We start from the raw sequence: 23,352 nt of genomic DNA, 5'->3' as shown, positions 1-23,352 counted from the left end.
TAGGGATACTGACCTTTTTTCCTCTATTGTGATTTATATTCCTTTATTTTGTAGTCAAATGTGTTATAATTCAATATTTGGTCCACACAGAAAAATATATGGAATATATATATATATATGATGGAACTTAATAAAAGAGATATGTGTTTACTTACCATCAAACTTAAATATAAAAGTACCAATACTATTGTAGTGACCTTTTCTGTTATGCTTAGCAATATTTGTGTCCCCTTTAAGAAATATTTTTGGGCTGGGGTTGTAGCTCAGTGGTAAAGCGCTTGCCTAGCATGGGTGAGGCACTGGATTCCATCCTCAGCACCACATAAAAATAAATAAGTAAAATAAAGGTATAAAAATAACCTTCCTAGTTTGAAGTCTTAAAGAAATTCTTCTATAATTTCTCTAAGGACTTTATTAATTTTTCTTTTTCATTTAAGTACTTAATCAATGTGAATTTTTTTAATATATGGTGTGAGGAAGAAATTCAATTACATTATTTTTCACAAAGGTTGCTAATTGTCCAGTGCCATATATTGCATAATCTATCCTTTTCTCAGTTATGTGCAATAACCCCACAGAATTATATAAAAATTTCCACATATGCATGGGATTTTTCTGGACTCTGCTTTTATTTCATTGTTCAATTTGGGTACCTTTTCTATATCACATTGCCTTTATTACTAAAGATTCATAATAAGTCTTGAGAATAATAATAAAGTTTCCCCTAATGTGTTCTTTATGTTTGTCTTGAGTATTCTTAGGAATTTACTCTTCTGTGTAAATTTTAGAATCAGCCTGTAAAGTTCTATGGGAAAAAAAGCTTTTGGAATTTTTATTGTAATTTTTCTGCATTTATACATTAAATTGGGGTGGGGGAAGGATATTCAGTATTCCTATCCAGTGTAACCCTCCCTTTAACCCTTCTTATGTCTTTCAGTAACATTTTAGAATGTTAATATTTTATACTGTTTGTCTGCATAGTAGTTTTATACACCTTTAGTTATATGCATTATATTCATATACGTATCTCCATATATATTATGTACATATTCTGTATATATATTTCATGTATATAATATGTGCATTTCTACATATCTTTATGTATTTATTCCTCATGTAATTTTGCTAATATTATCATAAAACTTAGATTTCCTAATTTTCTTGGTACCGTTATATAAAAATAGTTAATTTTCATATACTGATTTTATATCTAACAACCTTGTCAAACTCTTTTGCTTATAGAGTAATTTGAGCTTTTAGTTTAGCAAATAATTTATCTTAGGGTGCAAGCTAGAAATTTTTGTAACACATTGTTGAATAGAAGTACTGATAATGGGCAACTTTGTCTTGTTCTTTATCTTATGAAGAATAATTCTAACTTAACCACTAGAAATAATGTACACTGTAGATTTGTGGTATATTCATGTCTTAACAAATGTGTTTAATTTTGTCCTCATGAATACTCGTTTGCATTCATCACCTCTTCTGCATTGATCAGGATAACTGTATCACTTTTCTCTTTTTTGGTTGTTATTATTGGTTTTCTTACTGCTTTTTTTTATTATTTCCCACTAACTTTGTTAAGGTAAAACTGACAAATAAAAATCATATATTTTTATGATTACAATAAATTCATGTAATAATAAATTATTAATTTAAGCCAATTAACATATCCACATATTTAGCACCTCACCTATTTATCACTTTGTTGTTGTTGTTGTTGTTGTTAACAGGGATTGAATCCAGGGGTGCCTTACCACTTAGCCACATCGCCAGCCCTTTTTATATTTTATTTTGAGAGAGGGTCTTGCTAAGTTGCTTAGGGCTTACTAAATTGCTTGAGGCTGGCTTTAAACTTGCAATCCTCCTGCCTCAGCCTCCTGAGCTGCTGGGATAAAAGGCATATGTCACTGTTCCTGGCCACATACTTACCACTTTTTCATGTTGAGAGCATTTAGGATCCCTTTTAGGAATTTTCATATATACAGTGCATTATTATTAACTAAAGGCACCATGCTGTAAATTAGATCTCCAAAATTATTTTCTTTGGTCACCTGTGCTTTCAGGATCATATCCAATAAATAATTGCCAGGACAATATTAAGAAGTTTTTGCTGTTTTCTTCTAGGTGTTTCATGGTTTCAAGTCTTATGTTTTAATTGTTTAATCAATTTTGAATTGATTATTTATATGGTCAGAAATAAGGATCCAATTTCATTCTTCTGTATTTCAATTTAAATGCATAAATACTATCTCCTCTGGCATGTCCAAGACAATTTTTAAACTCAACCTGATGCATGTGCTTAACCTGAACCCCTGACCCCCCTCTCCCAACAAACCTCTATGTATAGCATTTGCCAACTCAATTAATGACACCATTTGTTGATGTGCTGCCAAAAGCATAACAACAAGCTACCTATATGTGGTGTGCAGGGATGAGAAGGTTGAGAAGCCCTGGTTTGTAGTGTTTGCAGGTTATTATATAATATAAATAATCCAAACATGGCTGATTTCAAGTTTTCACACAAGGTTACTGAACACTGAATCAGAAAGAGTTGGGCACAATCAGCTTTCTTAAGTTGTTGTCAGCTCTTTTACCCCACTGTCACTACTATTTACCTAGTGGTTCAGGCAGGAATTCATTCAATCAATGTTATTTCTCTTTTATTCTAGACATACATGCAATCTCTTAGCAACTCCAGGCAACATTCTGTCTAATATAGTTCCCAACCAACATCATTTCTCTCCATTCCTCTAGTCCATGCTGCCATGATCTCTCACCAGTAAATTCGTATTTTGAAATATCTCCAGGACTTTTTCCCCCAGTACTAGAGATGAAACCCAATCCCTTGTACATGCTACACAAATGTTCTACCATAAGCTACACTTGAACTCTCTAGAACTTTTTCATCTTTCAAATCTGAAACTCTGTACTCATTAAACAACTCCTATGCCTCCCTCCCCAGCCATCATTCTACTTACTTCTTCTATGAATTTGACTGCTTTAGATCCCACATATAGGTAGAATCACATAATTTTATGACTGACTTATTTCACTTGGCATAGTAACCTCAAAATTCATCCATGATGTATTCTGTGACAAGATTTTTTTTCCTTTTTAAGGCTGACCAATTTTCTAGTATATGTACAGGTTTATATGATGTTTTAGTCAGCTTTCTCACTGCTGTGACTAAAAAACCTAAACAAACAATTTTAGAAGAGGAAAAGATTATTTGGGGGCTCATGGTATCAGAGGTTTCACTACACAGACAGCTGATTCCATTCCTCGGGACTCAAGGTGACGCTAAACATGGCGGAAGAGTGTGGTGGAGGGAAGCAGCTCACATGATGATCAGAAAGCAGAAAAACAGATCTCCACTCACCAGATACAAAATATATACACCAAAGCCACCCCCAAGGACCCACCTCCTCCAGCCACACCCTACAGTGTTCAGTTAATCCCATCAGGGATTAATTCATTGATTACTTTAAAGCTACAACCCAATCATTTGACTTCTGAATGTTCTTTTTTTTTTAAACAAAGAAAATAAACTTTTATTAAATTTTAAACTGAGCTCTGGAACAGGTATTCTAAGATATTTATATTGAATGGAATTGTCTAAACACATTTTGTTGTAAAACATTTAAGACATTTAAACATTTTTTTTTCATATTATCTGATTCTTTTTTATTTTATTTTATTGGTTATTCAAAACATTACAAAGATTGCAGAATCACATCGGTTATACATCCACATTTTTACATAATGCCCTACTAGTAACTGTTGTATTCTGCTACCTTTCCTATCCTCTACTATCCCCCTCCCCTCCCCTCCCATCTTCTCTCTCTACCCCATCTACTGTAATTCATTTCTCTCATTTTTTTCATCCCATTCCCCTCACAACCTCTTATATGTAATTTTGTATAACAATGAGGGTCTCCTTCCATTTCCATGCAATTTCCCTTTTCTCTCCCTTTCCCTCCCACCTCACGACTCTGTTTAATGTTAATCTTTTCCTCCTGCTCTTGCTCCCTGCTCTGTTCTTGGTTGCTCTCATTATATCAAAGAAGACATTTGGCATTTGTTTTTTAGGGATTGGCTAGCTTCACTTAGCATAATCTGCTCTAATGCCATCCATCTCCCTGCAAATTCCATGATTTTGTCATTTTTTATTGCTGCATAGTACTCCATTGTGTATATATGCCACATTTTTTTTATCCATTCATCTATTGAAGGGCATCTGGGTTGGTTCCACAGTCTAGCTATTGTGAATTGTGCTGCTATGAACATCGATGTGGCAGTATCCCTGTAGCATGCTCTTTTAAGGTCTTCAGGGAATAGTCCGAGAAGGGCAATAGCTGGGTCAAATGGTGGTTCCATTCCCAGCTTTCCCAGGAATCTCCATACTGCTTTCCATATTGACCGCACCAATTGGCAGTCCCACCAGCAATGTACAAGAGTACCCTTTTCCCCACATCCTCGCCAGCACTTGTTGTTGTTTGACTTCATAATGGCTGCCAATCTTACTGGAGTAAGATGGTATCTTAGGGTGGTTTTGATTTGCATTTCTCTGACTGCTAGAGATGGTGAGCATTTTTTCATGTACTTGTTGATGGATTGTATGTCCTCCTCTGAGAAGTGTCTGTTCAGGTCTTTGGCCCATTTGTTGATTGGGTTATTTGTTTTCTTATTGTTTAATTTTTTGAGTTCTTTGTATACTCTGGATATTAGGGCTCTATCTGAAGGGTGAGGAGTAAAAATTTGTTCCCATGATGTAGGCTCCCTGTTTACCTCTCTTATTGTTTCTCTTGCTGAGAAAAAAACTTTTTAGTTTGAGTAAGTCCCATTTGTTGATTCTAGTTATTAACTCTTGTGCTATGGGTGTCCTATTAAGGAATTTGGAGCCCGACCCCACAATATGTAGATCGGAGCGAACCTTTTCTTCTATCAGATGCATAGTCTCTGATTTGATATCAAGGTCCTTGATCCATTTTGAGTTAACTTTTGTGCATGGCGAGAGAAGGGGATTCAGTTTCATTTTGTTGCATATGGATTTCCAGTTTTCCCAGCACCATTTGTTGAAGAAGCTATCCTTCCTCCATTGCATGCTTTTAGCCCCTTTATCAAATATAAGATAGTTGTAATTTTGTGGATTGGTCTCTCTGTCCTCTATTCTATACCATTGGTCCACCTGCCTGTTTTGGTACCAGTACCATGCTGTTTTTTTACTATTGCTCTGTAGTACAGTTTGAAATCTGGTATCGCTACACCTCCTGATTCACAGTTCCTGCTTAGAATTGCTTTTGCTATTCTGGGTCTTTTATTTTTCCATATGAATTTCATGATTGCTTTATCTATTTCTACAAGAAATGCCGTTGGGATTTTGATTGGCATTGCATTAAACCTATAGAGAACTTTTGGTAATATCGCCATTTTGATGATGTTAGTTCTGCCTATCCATGAACAGGGTATATTTTTCCATCTTCTAAGATCTTCTTCTACGTCTCTCTTTAGGGTTCTGTAGTTTTCATTGTATAAATCTTTCACCTCTTTTGTTAGGTTGATTCCCAAGTATTTTATTTTTTTTGAGGATATTGTGAATGGGGTGGTTTTCCTCATTTCCAGTTCAGAAGATTTGTCGCTGATATACAGGAATGCCTTTGATTTATGCGTGTTGATTTTATATCCTGCCACTTTGCTGAATTCATTTATTAGCTCTAGTAGTTTCTTTGTAGCCCCTTTTGGGTCTTCTAGGTATAAAATCATATCATCCACAAATAGTGATAATTTAAGTTCTTCTTTTCCTGTCTTAATGCCTTTAATTTCTTTTGTCTGTCTAATTGCTCTGGCCAGTATTTCGAGAACTATATTGAATAGAAGTGGTGAGAGAGGGCATCTCTGTCTTGTTCCAGATTTTAGAGGGAATGCCTTCAGTTTTTTTCCATTTAGGATGATGCTAGCCTGAGGCTTAGCATATATAGCTTTTACAATGTTGAGGTAAGTTCCTGTTATCCCTAGTTTTTCTAATGTTTTGAACATAAAGGGATGCTGTACTTTGTCAAATGCTTTTTCTGCATCTATCGAGATGATCATATGGTTCTTATCTTTAAGTCTATTGATGTGGTGAATAACATTTATTGATTTCCGTATATTGAACCAGCCTTGCATCCCAGGGATGAATCCTACTTGATCATGGTGCACAATATTTTTGATATGTTTTTGTATACGATTTGCCAGAATTTTATTGAGGATTTTTGCATCTAAATTCATTAGGGATATTGGTCTGTAGTTTTCTTTCTTTGAGGTGTCTTTATCTGGTTTGGGAATCAGTGTGATATTGGCCTCATAGAATGAATTTGAAAGTTCTCCCTCTTTTTCTATCTCCTGAAATAGCTTGAAAAGTATTGGTATTAGTTCTTCTTTAAAGTTCTTGTAAAACTCTGCTGTATATCCATCCGGTCCTGGGCTTTTCTTGGTTGGTAGTCTTTTGATGGCTTTTTCTACTTCCTCACTTGATATTGGTCTGTTTGTTTATATCATCCTGACTCAATCTGGGTATCTCATATGTCTTAAGGAATTTATCGATGCCTTCACTATCCTCTATTTTATTAGAGTATAGGGTTTCAAAATAATTTCTGATTATCTTCTGTATTTCTGAAGTGTCTGTTGTGATGTTGCCTTTTTCATCCCGTATGCTAGTAATTCGGGTTCTCTCTCTTCTTCTCTTTGTTAGAATGGCTAGTGGTCTATCAATCTTATTTATTTTTTCAAAGAACCAACTTTTAGTTTTGTCAATTTTTTCGATTGTTTCTTTTGTTTCAAATTCATTGATTTCAGTTCTAATTTTAATTATTTCTTGCCTTCTACTGTATTTGCTGCTGATTTGTTCTTCTTTTTCTAAGGCTTCGAGGTGTAGTGTGAGGTCATTTATTTGTTGGCTTTTCTTTCTTTTAAGGAATGAACTCCATGAAATGAATTTTCCTCTTAGTACTGCTTTCATAGTGTCTCAGAGATTTTGATATGTTGTGACTGAGTTTTCGTTTACCTCTAAGAATTTTTTAATTTCCTCTTTGATGTCTTCTGTAACCCTTTGTTCATTCAGTAGCATATTGTTTAATCTCCATGTGATGTAGGATTTTTCCTTTATCATTTTATTATTGATTTCCAATTTCATTCCATTATGATCAGATAAAATGCATGGTAGTATCTCTACTCCTTTATATTGTCTAAGATTTGCCCTGTGACATAATATATGGTCTATTTTTGAGAAGGATCCATGTGCTGCTGAGAAGAAAGTGTATCTGCTTGATGTTGGGTGGTATATTCTGTGTATATCAATTAAGTCTAGGTTGTTAATTGTGTTATTGAGTTCTATAGTTTCCTTATTCAACTTTTGTTTGGAAGATCTGTCCATTGGTGAGAGAGGTGTGTTAAAATCTCCCATGATTATTGTGTTGTGGTCTATTAGACTCTTGAACTTGAGAAGAGTTTGTTTGATGAACATAGCTGCACCATTGTTTGGGGCATATATATTAATGATCGTCAAGTCTTGTTGGTGTATGGTTCCCTTGAGCAGTATGTAGTGTCCTTGTTTATCCCTTTTGATTAACTTTGGCTTGAAGTCTATTTTATTTGATACAAGTATGGACACCCCTGCTTGCTTCCGGGGTCCGTATGAGTGATATGATTTTTCCCAACCTTTCACCTTCAGTCTGTGTATGTCTTTTCCTATCAGATGAGTCTCCTGTAGGCAGCATATTGTTGGATCTTTTTTTTAATCCATTCTACTAGCCTATGTCTTTTGATTGGTGCATTTAAGCCATTAACATTTAGGGTTACTATTGAGATATGGTTTGTATTTCCAGCCATATTTGGTTATGTATGATACTTAACATGATTTGTTTTTCCTCTATGCTTAGTTTTTCCTTTACTGTACTACCTCCCACTGTTGGTTTTCATTGTTATTTTTCATTTCCTCTTCCTGTAATGTTTTGCCAAGGATGTTTTGAAGAGCTGGTTTTCTAGCTGCAAATTCTTTAAACTTTTGTTTATTGTGGAAGATTTTTATTTCATCTTCAATCCTGAAGCTTAATTTCGCTGGATACATGATTCTTGTTTGGAACCCTTTTTCTTTCAGCATTTGAAATATGTTGTTCCAGGATCTTCTAGCTTTCAGAGTCTGTGTTGAAAGATCAGCAGTTATCCCAATTGGTTTACCCCTAAATGTAATCTGCTTCCTCTCTCTTGTGGCTTTTAAGATTCTCTCCTTATTCTGTATGTTGGGCATCTTCATTATTATGTGTCTTGGTGTGGATCTCTTATGATTTTGTGCATTCGGTGTCCTGTAGGCTTCTAGTATTTGGATTTCTTTTTCATTCTTTAAGTCTGGGAAGTTTTCTAGTATTATTTCATTGAATAGACTGCTCATTCCCTTGGTTTGGAGCTCTGTACCCTCTTGTATCCCAATAACTCTTAGGTTTGGTTTCTTGATGTTATCCCATAATTCTTGTATGTTTTGCTCATGATTTCTTAACATTCTCACTGAGCTGTCTATGTTCTTTTCAAGTTGAAAAACTTTGTCTTCGTTGTCTGAAGTTCTATCTTCTAAGTGTTCTACTCTGCTGGTAATACTTTCATTTGAGTTTTTAATTTGGTTTATTGTTTCCTGCATTTCCAGGATTTCTGTTTGTTTTTTATATCCTCTATCTCCCTATAGAGTTGATCTTTTGCTTCTTGGATTTGTTTATGTAATTCATTGTCAGAGTGATTTTTCATTGTCTGAATTTGATGTATAATGTCTTCCTTGAGACTCCAGATCATCTGAAGCATGTATATCCTGAACTCTTTGTCTGACATTCCATCAGCTGCAGATATTACCTCATCTAATGTTGAATTGACCTGTATTGTTTGTGGTCCTTTCTTTCCTTGTCTTTTCATACTGCTCATGATTCTTTCTAGCTTTGTGAAACTGTTGTGCTAATGTTTTTCCCCTTATATATTTGTATTGTTCTTGTATAGCTCCAAAATCCCTCTTTTGCGGAGAAAGACAATGTTAACAGATCCCAATATCAACAGTACATTATCTAAGCACAAGTTTTCATTATTAATACATTTATAGTTAGATTCTAAGACTATAGATATTGGTTTTAATTATTACTTAAGAATATATTCATTAGTTTCATAAAAGGCATACCATATCTGGTGGCATATAGAAAACTTAATTTCAGATGAAGGATGTTATACTTAGAGGGAAAGGAGTGAGGGTATGAGGTTAAACTAACTTAGCACCTTTGGAGAACTCTAACCACTACACTGGTAATTTATGGAAGAATGTATAGACTCAACCTCCTATCTATTTAGATAGTTACCCTATGTATAGATAGCAAAAGTTAGGAGGTTGAAAGTGGGATAGAGAGAATATGAATTAAAAAAAGAAAAAAATAACAAGGAAGAAAAGAGAAATAAGAGAAGGAAAAGGGAAGTAAGATAGAAATAAAGAAAAAAATGGGGGGGGAGGTGGGGTATATGCAATTCCTCTATATTATATTACTTTGGTAATTCGGTTGTTCATGCATAGTTCTTGGTTTCACATATGCTGAAGTTGTGGAAGAGAGAGAAGAAAAGAGAAAGAAAGAGGAAAAAAAAGTCTCTCAGAACACTGTTTTCCCTGTTTCCAGTAGGTGGCATTGTCTATTCCTAGCTTGAGCCTCTGTATTCAGGATGGTGGGTATAGCCAATGTGAAAGGAAATGAGCTTCCACCTGTATCTTCCCTGCTCTAGTCTCTGAGGTAGAAACCAGGTGCCTGTACAGTTGTTGTTTTGCGTTGATAGCTACAACCCCCAAAAGCTTGTGGGAAATATTTTGATTTGTCACAGCTAAGGGTGGGGGAGTTGGAAACCGGGTACCTGGATCAGCCGCAGAAACGTGCTGGTAGCCACACCCCCTTTGATGGGTTTTAAGGGTTGATGGGCTTCCTCCGGACTAGCACTCGGGGTGGGGCCGGACTTCCTCCTCCGGTCTGGCTGGGCGCCTGGCGCGTCTTCCTCCTCCGGTCTCTAATTATCTTATAAGGGTCCGGCGAGTGTCGGAGGAAGAGACCTTCTGAATGTTCTTGCATTGTCTTACATGTGAGCTTTTGGGGGACACCTCACATCCAAACCATAACTTGTAACATTTAATTTATCCACTTATCTGTCAGTGTACATCTGGGATATTTATACTTCTTGGATACTATAGATAATGCTGCTATGAATATTAGTGCACAAGTATTTCTTTAAGACTCAATTTCAATTCCTTTGGACATATATACTAAAGAGAGATTGCTGAATCATGTAGTTCTGTTTAATTTGGGTGGTGAACTTTTAGAATAAACTTCTACAGTGCTTTACATTTTCAATCCCACACATTGGTGCACAAGGATTCTAATTTCTCTACACCCTTGCCAGCACTAGTTATTTTCCTTGTTATTTGTTTTTGTTTTGTCTTGTTTTGACAGCAATCATCCTGATGAGTATGAGGTGACATCTTATTGTGCATTTGATTTGCATTTCTTTGATGATTAGTGAGATTGAACATCCTTTTATATGCTTGTTGGCCATTTATTAATATTTATCTTATAGTAATTTTTTGTGTGTGTGTGGCACCAGGGAGTGAACCCAGAGGTGCTCTGTCACTGAGATATATCCTCAGCTCCTTTAAAATGTTTCTTTTGAGACAAAGTTTTACTAAGTCCCTAAATGCTGGACTTGAATTTTCAATCCTCCTGCTTCCACCTCCTCAGTAGCTGGAATTACAGGCAGGTGTTACCATGCCCAACTTTATTGGTCATTTATATATCATCATTGGAGATATGTATATTCAAGTCCTTTACCCAATTTAAAAATATTTTATTTTTATGGTTGAGCTGTAGGGGTGAGACCAAATGCTGAAAGAATAAAAAGCCACGTGTTATCACCTTGGCCTCTATGAGGCACAGCAGGCCCTGGAGGCCTCATTCTGGGTTCTTGGGATGCTGGCCCTGGTCCTGAGGGATATTGGCTGCTGTGCACCTGTAGGACACATCCTAGCCTGGTTACTGCAATTCTGGCAGCATCCATGCTGCTAGGAGCCTCTGTCCCTCATTCAGTATCAGGACTCAAGATGAAGCCCTACCAGAGCCCTCACCCCAGCCAGACTTTGTTACTAGGGTCTTAGTGGCCCCACCTCCTTTGAGCTATCATCCTTCTGCAGGGGGCCCACGACAACAAAGTCCCAACCACAGTCATGCAGCCTCTACCCACGCCACTGGCCACATCTGGGATGGGCCCTTGCAGAAGGAAAACTCTACTTAATTTAGATGTCCCTGGCATAGTCAAGTGAGTCCTTACAAGCACACAGATTCTTCTATCCTAGAGCAAAGGAGGAAGTCAGAGATATGTAAAGGAGAAGAAAGATTGGGTATGATTTTAATGCTCTAAAGATGTAGGGAATCCATCTGAGAAGGAATGGGAAGGACTTAGGTGTTGAGAGTGGCCTCTATTAACATCCAGCAAGGAAGTTGGAGACCTTATTTCTATAACCTTAAGCACATAATTAGATCCCGAACACCATCAGAAATTAGGGAAATGGAAATCAAAATCACAATGAGATATCACTTCACAACACTGGGATTAACAAGTGTTGTGGAGGGTGTGAAAAATTGGGATCCTCAAATATTATTGGTAGGAATGGAAAATGGTGCAGGATCTCTAGAAAATAGTCTGACATTCCATCAAAAAATTAAACATAAAGTTACCATGTAACCCAGCAATCCCAATTCTAGCCATATATTCAAGAGAAAGGAAAGCATCTATCCACACACAGATTTGTACACAAACTTTTCTGCAAGATGGAACATTGTGTTGCTTCCATTTTCATACCTCTGCCTTAAGAACCATTCTTTGTTATTAATTAATTAATTTATTCTAATTAGGTATATATGAGAGCAGAATGCATTTTGATTCATTGTACACAACTGCAGCACAACTTTTCATTTCTCTGCACCACATGTGCAGTCATACATGTACCTAGGGTAATGATGTCCATCTCATGCTACCATCTTTTCTGCCCCCGTGCCTCCTCTCCCTTTGCCCAATCACAGTCCCTCCATTTTCCTCATGCCCTTCAATTATGGATCAGCATCCATTTACCAGAGAGAACATTCAGCATTTGGTTTTGGGGGATTGGCTTACTTCACTTAGCATGATATTCTCTAACTCCATCCATTTACCTGCAAATGCCATGATTTTATTCTCTTTTAATGCTGAGTAATATTCCATTATGTATCTATACTACAGTTTCTTTATCCATTTAAGAACCATTTTTTGTGTAACTAAGTAAAACAAACAAAAAAGAACCATTTTTAGTCAATTACCCCAGGCTACTGTATTTAAAAATTAGAAAAATGATGCAGATCTTTGGATGAATATCATACTAACGAATGGCTCTCATTTTGTAACTCACTTTTTGGCCTGTTGGAACTTGAGTCTAGGTACAGTTTAGAAGCAATGGCCCAGGTGTGAAGGTGCATACCTGTAATCCCAGTGACTAGGGAGGCTGAGGCAGAAGGATCACAAGTTTGAGACAAGCCTCAGCAGTTTAGTGAGGCCCTAAGCAACTTAGTGAGACCTCACCTCAAAATAAAAAATAAAAAGGGATGGGGATTTAGATCAGTGATTGAGCACCCCTGGGTACAATCCCCAGTATGGGGGAGGGGTAGAGTAGGGAAAGCAATAAGATATGGTAATAGTAGCTCTAGAGAGGATCAGCTGTGTCCTACAAGACAACCATCTAAGGTGAGACCCTCACAAGTTCTGTAGGTAAAGGAAAAAATTCCTTTACAAGCAGGAGTGGAAGGACTTCTACTAGCTGAGATATTTTGCAAAATTCAGAAGTCTGCAATGGATTAAATATGCCCCTCTACCATTTATTTGTTGAAATCTTATTCCCTATTGTGATGCTATTAGGAACTGGACCTTTGAGAGTTGGTTAGGTCATGAGGGTGGTGGTATCAGTTCCCTTATAAAAGGGACCCCAGGAAGTTCTCTCACTCACTTTCTGTCATAGGGGAAAACATGAGACGTCAACTGTCTGCAACCTAGGAGGGAGTCCTCACCAGAACCCAACCATGCTGGCACCCTGATCTTGCCTTCCAGCTTTCATCATTGTGAGAAATAAAATTTTGGAAAAGGGAAGATGGTGGAGTAGAGGAGGTTGCTTTACAAGCTGCTCCATGGTGTGAGACCAAGAAAGTAGATAACCAGCTTCTCAGTGAGGTGGGTGAAAAGAGGGGTTTTATTGGGATTTAATACTGGACTCTCAGAACAGCTTGGGGACCCAGAAGTTTGGATATAATGAAATAAAAGAAGAAAACCCATTGCTGGTGCCAGCAGCTGCTAGAGCAGATCCACTGGGCAAAGCAGAAAGGGGGACTAAGAGAACCCATTTTTTTAGGTGGCACCATGGAGTGTCTTGGTATGCAGAAATCAAAGATCAAGGACACTGCCAGACTACTCCAAAAGAAGTGCTACACTATATCCTCATGCAGGAACACCATTCCATGGAGAAAAAAGACAGATACCATTTTTCCCGCCATGCTGCAGTGGCCAGTGACTGTGAGAGTAAGTCCAGGAGCCCAGGCCTGTATAATCCAAGCTGGGTCCAAAAACTAGATCAGGCAGAGGTCTGCCACATGACTCAGAGGGTGCTTAGGAAACCAGGAGAAACCAGGCATGGAGTGTATTTTACGCAGAGGAATATGGGTCATTGAGACCCAAGTGATCCTGGGTCCTATTCACCCTTCAAGTCTTGCAGCTTGCAGGATCAGCTTGGGTGGGCAGGAATTCTACTGGGCAGCTGGAAATGAGAATGTGCTTGGGGACTGAGCCCAAGATGCTAGAAAGGGTGGGGTCCAAGGGTGATGGAGGGGGCAAAGGATTAGCTCCTCTGCTACATGAATGGAACCTAGGGGAAACTCCTGGAGTACAGACTCCTAGCATGAATCAGCAGCTGTAGGGCTTTGGGACAGTACTGATTTAAAATCTGCAGACCATTTTCCATTCAACGAAGCACCTAGGGCCTGCCTAGACCTAACCCCCATTTTCAGAAGCTCTGCCTACAGGAACTCCTCTCACAGAAATCTCAGGCCCCACCCTGGGAGTTGAGCAGACAACACTCTACAACCCACTCTACCTCATACTGCCAAGAAGGGAAGCTGAGAAATTTTGAACTCCAAATGGCAACATGACACACAACCCCAAAAGAGGAAGGTCTTCAAAGCCTACGACTACTGCTTTTGTGTGTAGTACATACCTCAAGAAAAGGTGGAAAGAAAAAGACATTTGGGAACAGGCAACACACATATATTCTCATTGACAATTTTTGACCACCACAATGGAAACAATTTCTTAATTTTTCATCAAGAACCTTTTTTAAAATTTAATATTTATTTTATTTTATTTTTCTCTCTTCTTTCTCTTTTTTCTTTTGATTGTATGCTGAATGGTTCATGGACATTTATACATATATATATTTGTCTCACTTTTCTCATTTTTAGCACTTTTTGAAGGTAGTTATTTTTCATCATTGTCTATTCATGGCTAGAGGTTTTTGATTAGTGTATTTTGGTTTCATTTGTATTGTTTTTCACGTATATATATGTCTTGATTTTCTCTCTCTCTCTCTCTCTCTCTCCCCTCTCTCTTTTTGCTAATAACCAAATTCAATTGTTCTCTCTTTCACTCTTCCTTTAATTTTTCACTTCTAATTTCTCTCCTCCCCCTTCATAATCATCACATCCTACATCTCTTCTGCATTCTCCCAGTTCACCTTTTGAAATAGCAAACCCTTTTGCAAGCTTACCATTTTTACTGATGGTAATTTCTTATACCATTTCTGTTTATTGTGCCAATTAACATTGTACATGTCATAATAGGAATTAAGTATTTAGTTTGATGCTGTATATGGTTTGCATTGGTGGTTGTTAATATTTGTCTCCTCCTAAATCAAGAGATACTAGAAACCTTCAGGGACACTATAAGTTCATAGGGTAGAAACTCTGCCACCTCAGATTCATACTGAAAAATGGGTAGACACCCAAACAATATGAAAAAGCAAGGCAGCAAACCATCTCAAACAAGTGAAAATACCTCAATAACAGAATCCATGCACACCACAGTGGAAGAAATATCAGAGAAGGAATTTAGAAAGTTCATACTTAAACTGATCTGTGAGGTAAAAAAGCAATGTAAGGAGTGAAATCAAAGAGAAACTATGGAAGTGAAAGATCACTTCAATAAGGAGAGATTCTGAAAAAAATTAATTGGAAATCTTTGAAATGAAGGAATCAATTAAAACTTCAATGGAAAACATCAACAACAGACTAGACCACTTGGAAGGAAGTTTCAGGCAATGAAGACAAAATATATAATATTGTAAATAAAATCAACCATGGAGAAAAGATGTTAGGAGACCATGAACAGCACTTTCAACAAATATGGGATAACATGAAAAGGCCAAATTTAAGGTGCAACAGGATAGATAAAGACTCTGAAATAAAAAATAAGGAATGCACAATTTTTTAATAAAATAATATTACAAAATTTCCCACACATTAAGAATGAAATGGAAAATTGAATACAGGAGACACAGGACTCCAAATATGCAGACCCACACCAAGGCAAATTATTATGAAAATACCTATCATACAGAGTAAGGATAAAATTTGAAAGGTTTCTAGGGAAAAACAATAGTTCACATTTAGAAGTAAACCAATTCAGGTATCAGCTAACTTCTCAGCCCAGACTCTAAAAGCCAGGAGGTCTTGGAATAATATATACCAAGCTTTGAAAGAAAATGGATGCCAACCAAGAATACTATCTATACCCAGAAAAATTAAGTTACAGAATTGAAGATGAAATAAAAATTTCAGGCCCAGAATAGCAATCTATAGCAAGAAAAGTGAAGCAGGAGGCATCACATTATCTACCAGACCTTAAATTATACTACAGAGGTATAGTAACAAAACCAGAATGGTATTGTCACCAAAACAGGCAAGAAGACCAATGGAACAGAATAGAAGACACAGAGACAAACCCACATAAATACAGTTATCTCATACTAGACAAACGTGCTAAAAACATACATTGGAGAAAAGATAGCTTCCTCAACAAATGATGCTGGGAAAACTGGAAATCCATATGTAACAAAATGAAATTGAACCTCTGTCAACCTGCACAAAATTCAACTCAAAGTGGATCAAAGACTTAGACACTAGAACAAAGACCCTGCACCTAGTAGAAGAAAAAATAGGCCCAAAACTTCATCATGTCAGCTTAGGACCTGATTTCCTTTACAAGATTCCTAAAGTGCAAGAAATAAAATAAAAAATCAGTAAATGGGATAGCATCAAACTATAAACTTCTTCACAGCAAAGGAAACAATCAAGAGCATGAAGAGAGAGCCTACAGAATGGAAGAAAATCTTTGCCACTCATACCTCAGATAAGTTATTAATTTCCAGGATATACAAATAACTCAAAAAGCTTAACACAGACAAAAATAATAATAACCCAATGGGCAAAGGAATGAAACATACATTTCTTAAAAGAAGAATACAGGGGCTGGGGATGTGGCTCAAGCAGTAGCGCGCTCGCCTAGCATGCGTGCGGCCCGGGTTCGATCCTCAACACCACATACCAACAAAGATGTTGTGTCCGCCGAGAACTAAAAATAAATATTAAAAAAATTCTCTCTCTCTCTCTCTCTCTCTCTCTTTAAAAAAAAAAGAAGAATACAAATGGTCAACAAATGTATGAAAAAAATGTTAAACATCTCTAGCAAATAGAGAAATGCAAATTAAAACTATACTGAGATTTCACCTTACTCCAGTCAGAATGGCAATTATCAAGAATACAAGCAACAGGGCTGGGGTTGTAGCTCAGTGGTAGAGTGCTTGCCTACCATGTGCAAGGCACTGGGTTTGATCCTCAGTACCATATAAAAATAAATAAAACACAGGCGTTGTGTCAATCTACAACTAAGAAAAAAATTTAAAAACAATACAAGTAACAGTAAATGTTGGCAAGGATGTGGAAAAAAGGGTACACTCATACATTATGGGTGGGAGTGAAAATTGGTGCAATCACTCTGGAAAGCAGTATGAATATTCCTCAAAAAACTAGAAATAGAAACACAATTTGACCCTGTTATCCCACTCCTCAGTCTATACCCAAAGGACTTAAAATCAGCATACTTTAGTGACACAGCCACATCAATGTTTATAGAAGCTCAATTTCACAATACTAAGCTATGGAACCAACCTAGATGCCCATCAACAGATTATGGATAAAGAAAATGTGGTTTATATACACGATGGGATATTACTCAGCCTTAAAGAAGAATGAATTTGACTTTCACTGGTAAATGGATGGATCTGGAGACTGTCATGCTAAGTGAATTGAGCCAATACCGAAAATCCAAAGGTGGAATGTTCTCTCTGATATGTGGATGCTAACACACAAAGAATTGGGGGAGAGAAAGGATAGAAGTGGATGAGACAAAGAGGAATGAAGGGAAAGGAGGGGCAATAGGAATAGGAAAGACAGTGGAAAGAATCTGACATAACTTTCCTATGTATATATATAAATATACCACAGTGAATCTCAACATTGTGTACATCCACAGACTGGGATCTTAACTAGATTAAGATATATTCCATGTTTGTATAAATGTATCAAAATAGATCCTACTGTCATGTATAACTAAAAAACAAATAAAACATTTTTTAAAAATTGATTGTTTCTAAGCCACCCAATCTATGGTACTTTATTATAGTAGCCTTAACTGTGTAAGAGGGTTCAAAGTGCCCAGATTCATTGGCATGAAACCGTATATACTTATTCCCAGTTTTCACTAACCAATTTCTCCCAACAAGTGCTCTAACATTAACAGAAGTGATCCTATAAAGTTGTAAATTCAATCTATATTATAACTGAGCCACTCACAGAATTAGACTGTGATGTTTGTTTTCCAGAATCTTGGCCCTAGTGGCTATAGGACAGAGCACTTTCTACAAGGTGCTTCATTGAAGTTTGCAGGTCCTTTATTTGACCTTCAAGTGGGGACTTTAAGATCCTGAACTCATCATTTTCTTTCCTCAAATTCTTCAACATATTTAGAAACAACAAACCAAAGAACTCCATAATATTCCTTATTTTGACTAAACTATTGTAAGAAATGTTTAGATCCAGAGACTTGTCTTTTATAGTCATTTGATTACAGGTATCTAAAGATGAGAATTTGAATAATTATTTTGCTACTTCCTGCTGTAGACTACCAGAGTCATGGAGGCCTATAAACCTAACAAGATTAAAGATCTTTTCCAAAAAACCCAGAATGAATTCAAGGAGAGCATCATAAGATTCTGTTCCTTTGGAACCATTCTTAATACCAAAATCTGATTCATTAAGTCTTGAACCAGAGAAGCAAAACTAATAGGAGATTTTAATGTGTGTGTGTGTGTGTGTGTGTGTGTGTGTGTGTGTGCATGTGTGTACATGTGACACTGGCATAGTTGTTTGGAGCTGATGAAGGAGTTCCTGTATGGCAATTGTCTTCAGGTATGACTTGTCACATTCTATGCCTTTCAAACAGTAAAACTAAAGAAAAAATATTGTGTAGCTTGTTTTTAATATTAATACAAATGTTTGTATTTAATAGTATTGTTATGTTTTATTATTTTGCAGATATATTGTGTAAAAAGATTCAGACTTTGCATATATAAAAATAGAACATTTATTGATTTTCACAAGTTCATTAATGTTAGAGGAAATTCTAGTCATTCTCATGATTTTTACTCATTTATAGGAAAATATATTGTGCCATTTTCTTTAAAAAATTAAATAAGAATATAAGGATTTAGACTTTGAATCATCACTGTCAATGGTATTTCTTCATGTTTAATTTGAAATCTTGAGCTTAATAGCAAGAAAGTTTTAAATGATGGATTTCTAGACAGGCCATGTGTACAGCTATCAACATGGAGGAAAACACACAATTACAAGTGGCAATACAATGAGGCTTAATAACAGTACAGGATACATAGACTCATTGATTAGATAAAAGAAACTGGTATTATGCAATTATGAAAGGTGATTAAACAGTCTCTATAAGTTTGTTGTCATCTCAATTGAGAACGAGGCAGTAACAAATAAGTTGAAACCCACAAACATGATCTGGAATACTTTAAGGACAGACAGAGGTACACATTATTTCTTGTTGCCTCCGAGTTTGGTGGCAAGGGCTCCTGAAGAAGTCATGGAAGACCCTTTCTCCTGCACTAAACATACACGTCTGACCCAGAAGATGGAGAAGCTGAAGGAGGATACCCAGGAAAGTAGAGAAATTGCAGGTCCAGTTGTTGTTTCATGCCAATGAGGTAAATCTGCAGATCAGCAGCAATGTGTGGGAGCTACAAATGGCTGCTGCTTCCCTTCAACCACCACCCACAACTTTCAAAGCATCCCCCTGTGAGATACCAGATACATCCCAGAAAGTGGATTGTGGGTAATATAAGTCAGTCTAGAAAAGTGACACACTATAAGTGATAATCTTGTCACTTTGGTATCCAGACATATCTTTATACCATCCTTAGTCTCTAAATAGAGAGAAGAACAAAGTCATAATTCTGCTTAACATGATATATCTCTCCAACCTGAAGTTTTATTTTTCTTGTTTTGGTCATTATTTTACTATCCTATATCTTAAATACTGAAACATAAAGTTAACTTAATAACACACCTTGTCTTGAAATTAAAAGAATGAGTACTCCCTTTATTTAAAGCAAATATATATTTTTATATATGTAAATGAATTCATATCAAAATAAGAAACTGGTACTCATAACTATTGCCTTTATGTCTTCTGTAGAGAAGACAGATTTGGAGGACCCTCTAACTGATTGCTTTCTCCTGGGAAAAGGGAAAAGGCAGATGATGAGAAAAGAGAGCCAGGAAGCCTGGGCTTATGTGGATGTCTAAATTCTGCTGGTCTTGTGGTTACTTTTTCCAGTACCCATTCTATAACCCCTTTGTGTTCAGCAAACTGACTGTCTAGTGATGGTCCTATTTCTGGTGGGATGACCAAAACCTTCATTCCTGAGGTTCAGGGCCACTAGCAGTTTTGAATGAATTATAGTTTCCAATGACCTTGATCACTGCATGTGGGCATACTAGGCAATGTTGTACAGGAAATTCTGGATTCTGAACATAAACCTCCTTTAACCCCATGAATACTGAGGTTCAATAAAATCCTAGACTTGACTATTTTATAGACTGAAAATCTCATAAATAAAGGGGTTGTCTCTTGAGGAGAGACTTTTCTACATTAAAAAAAAGTACACTGTCATTCTTATTCAAGGAAAATTTACTAAGGTGGGAGTACAGGGAGAGAAATATAATCAGATTTCTTTTACTTTTCATGTTCTTATTGCTACATTATAATTATACATAATAATGAGATTCATTGTGACATATTCATATATGTACATAATATAATTCATTCCACTGAAATCCCCACTATTTCCCCTTTCCCTCCTCTCCTCCTTATCGCCTTCCTTTACTTGATTGGTCTCCCCTCTAACTTTTAAATTGTGCATTATAATTATGCAAAAAGTGGTACTCATTGTTATATATTCATACTTGCACATAGCATAACTTGGTCAATTTCATTCCCAAGTACTTTCCCTTTCTCTTTTATCCTCCCTTCCCATTGAACTCTATTCTATTGTTTTCCCTTCAATTTTAATGAGATTCCCCTCTTTTTATTTCTTTTTTTATTCCATTTTCCCTCTAACTTCTGCATATGAGAGGAAATATCTGACACTGAAAAATTGACTTTCTGAGTCTGGCTTATTTCACTTAACATGTTTTCCAGTTTCACCCATTTACCAGCAAATGCCATAAGTCTATTCTTCTTTGTGACTGAGTAAAACTGCATTGTGTATATATACCACATTTTCTTTATCCATTTATCTGTTGATAGACACATAGTTTGGTTCCATAACTTCACTTTTGTGAATTGCACTGCTATAAACATTGGAATGCATGTATCACTTTAGTATGCTGATTTTAGTTACTTTGGATAAATACCAAGAAGTAGAATAGCAGGGACATATGGCGGTTCTACTTTTAGTCTTTTGAGAAATTTCAATAGTGGTTGCACTACTTTGCAGTCCCACCAACAATGTATAAGTGTACCTTTCTCCCTACATCTTTGTGAGCATTTATTATTTATTATTTATATTCATGATAATTGCCACTTTAAGTGGGGTGAGATGAAATCTCAATGTAGTTTGGACTAGCATTTCACTGATAAAAAGATTCCTTAATAATTACGAGACATGAGCTTCAAAATGATACTAATTCCATAGAGACACAAATGTCATTCTGGTCCTTTGGGGAAACATTTGGTCACTGACTTTTGCTAACACTCAGTGCTTGAGTATGGACACCAAGTTGTGGTGCCACCTGAGCTATTTGTCTTAACCTTGGTGCCAGATTATCCACCAAAGTCATAGCAATAGATAGGCACAGAAACACCCTGTTATCAATGGAAGTAATATGTACAATATTAGATTCAGGCAAGTAATGAAGCCAAAAAGTAAGTTCCATGAGGAAATAGCTATGGGTCCTAAAAATGCTAGATGAACTTCTCTGTCTATGCTTGGCAAATATCTAAAATGGTGCCCATGAACTTCACTCCCAGATTATGTACATAACATGACAAACGCAATTTGCAGCCACAACTAAGGATACTAGTTATTTCATCTACATCTAGGGGATTACCCTTAGTGGTCCAGACATGTACCCATCAGACCTGAAAAAGCAGAACATCTTCTGTTGCTGTTAGCATGCACAGAATTGGATTAGCCCTTGCTAGATTGAAGATGCAGAGAAGAATGCAGAAACATGAAATTGCTCCTATGAGTGGGGGGGGTGAAACTCAGGTCACACCCATCAAGAAATCAAGTACTTTGGTTCCACACTACAAGGAATTGGATTCTACCAACAATCTGAATGAATTTTCAACTATTCCACCTCAGACATTCTGGAAGAGAACACGGTTTGCCCCAGATTGGGATTTCAATGTCTTGACCTCCATAGCAGAGAACCAAGTCAAGACCACAAACACCTGTCATTTATATATCTGAGATAATAAATAATAACTAAGTGTTACTTTAAGTCACTAAATTGGGGGTAATGGTTTTAAAACATTAAATCAGGATAACTGTGCATGCACACAAAAACACACACACAAACACACAGGGAATATACTGAGTGTACCATTTCATCATGTGGATATTGCAATAACAAGCTCACTAAAGAAGTAATTTCTTAGGCCTTGTTTACAGAGAACTCTTCACAGTATGCACACACTGATTTATAAAATTATCTACCAAAACAAAATGAGAAATAAAGTAAATACTCTTTAGTCTGACTGCATGGAAGTAAATATCCTTAAAATGTTCCACATAGTAAAAACCACTTTGCAGAACAGTGAAGTAGGGATTTCCAAAACCCACTAATGCTGGACAGGTAATCCAAGGAATCCAGAGGCAGGAAGATCACAAGTTTCAGAGCAGCCTGGGCAATTTAGCAAGACCCTGTTTAAAAAAAATTAAAGGGCTGGGAATGTAGGTGAGTAGGAGAGACCACTGGGTTCAATCCTCAGGACTGAAGTGGGCAGGGGAGTCACTGTACCCTAAAAAAACCAGAAATACTGGTAAATATGAGCTGAGTAAATGTTTCCCCCAGGGAAGGGCGCCCTCCTGTGGCCCCAGCTTCTCCCTGGGCTGAGGGGGAAGGAGTCCCACAACAACAGCCTGGGCAACACAGTGAGACCCGGTCTCACAGAGTAAAAACAAAGCACAGGTTTTCAGAACTCTAAAATTAACCAGACGCTGGCAACCACAGCAAGAGCCTTTCTTCGGCCAAAAAGGTGGAATCTCAACATGGCCAGCAAGCTCTGTGGTGTTTCAACTTGCCCCATCGCCATCCCCCACCCTCGCCTCCACAGAAGCCTTGAAACCCGCAATCTCACTCTGTGGGAGCTCAGGGCTGGAGCATCTGTCTGCTCCTGGAGGGGCGGCTGCCCTCAGATCTCTATTCCGACCCAATTGTCACTGCTCCGCATGCAGGACGACCCCCTGAAAAGCGCCATTCTCAAGGCTGTTCCAGAGAACTCGCTGGGTGGGAACAGCTTCACCTGCCACCTGCAGGTGCGAGCTGGGAACCCCTGGAGCATAGTGGTCCACGCAAGAAAGACAGTGGCCGTCAT

Source organism: Spermophilus citellus, assembly GCF_964194105.1.
Source record: "Spermophilus citellus genome assembly, chromosome: X".
In the NCBI taxonomy this organism is placed as follows: Eukaryota; Metazoa; Chordata; class Mammalia; order Rodentia; family Sciuridae; genus Spermophilus; species Spermophilus citellus.
Note: the sequence above shows the minus strand (reverse complement) of the source record.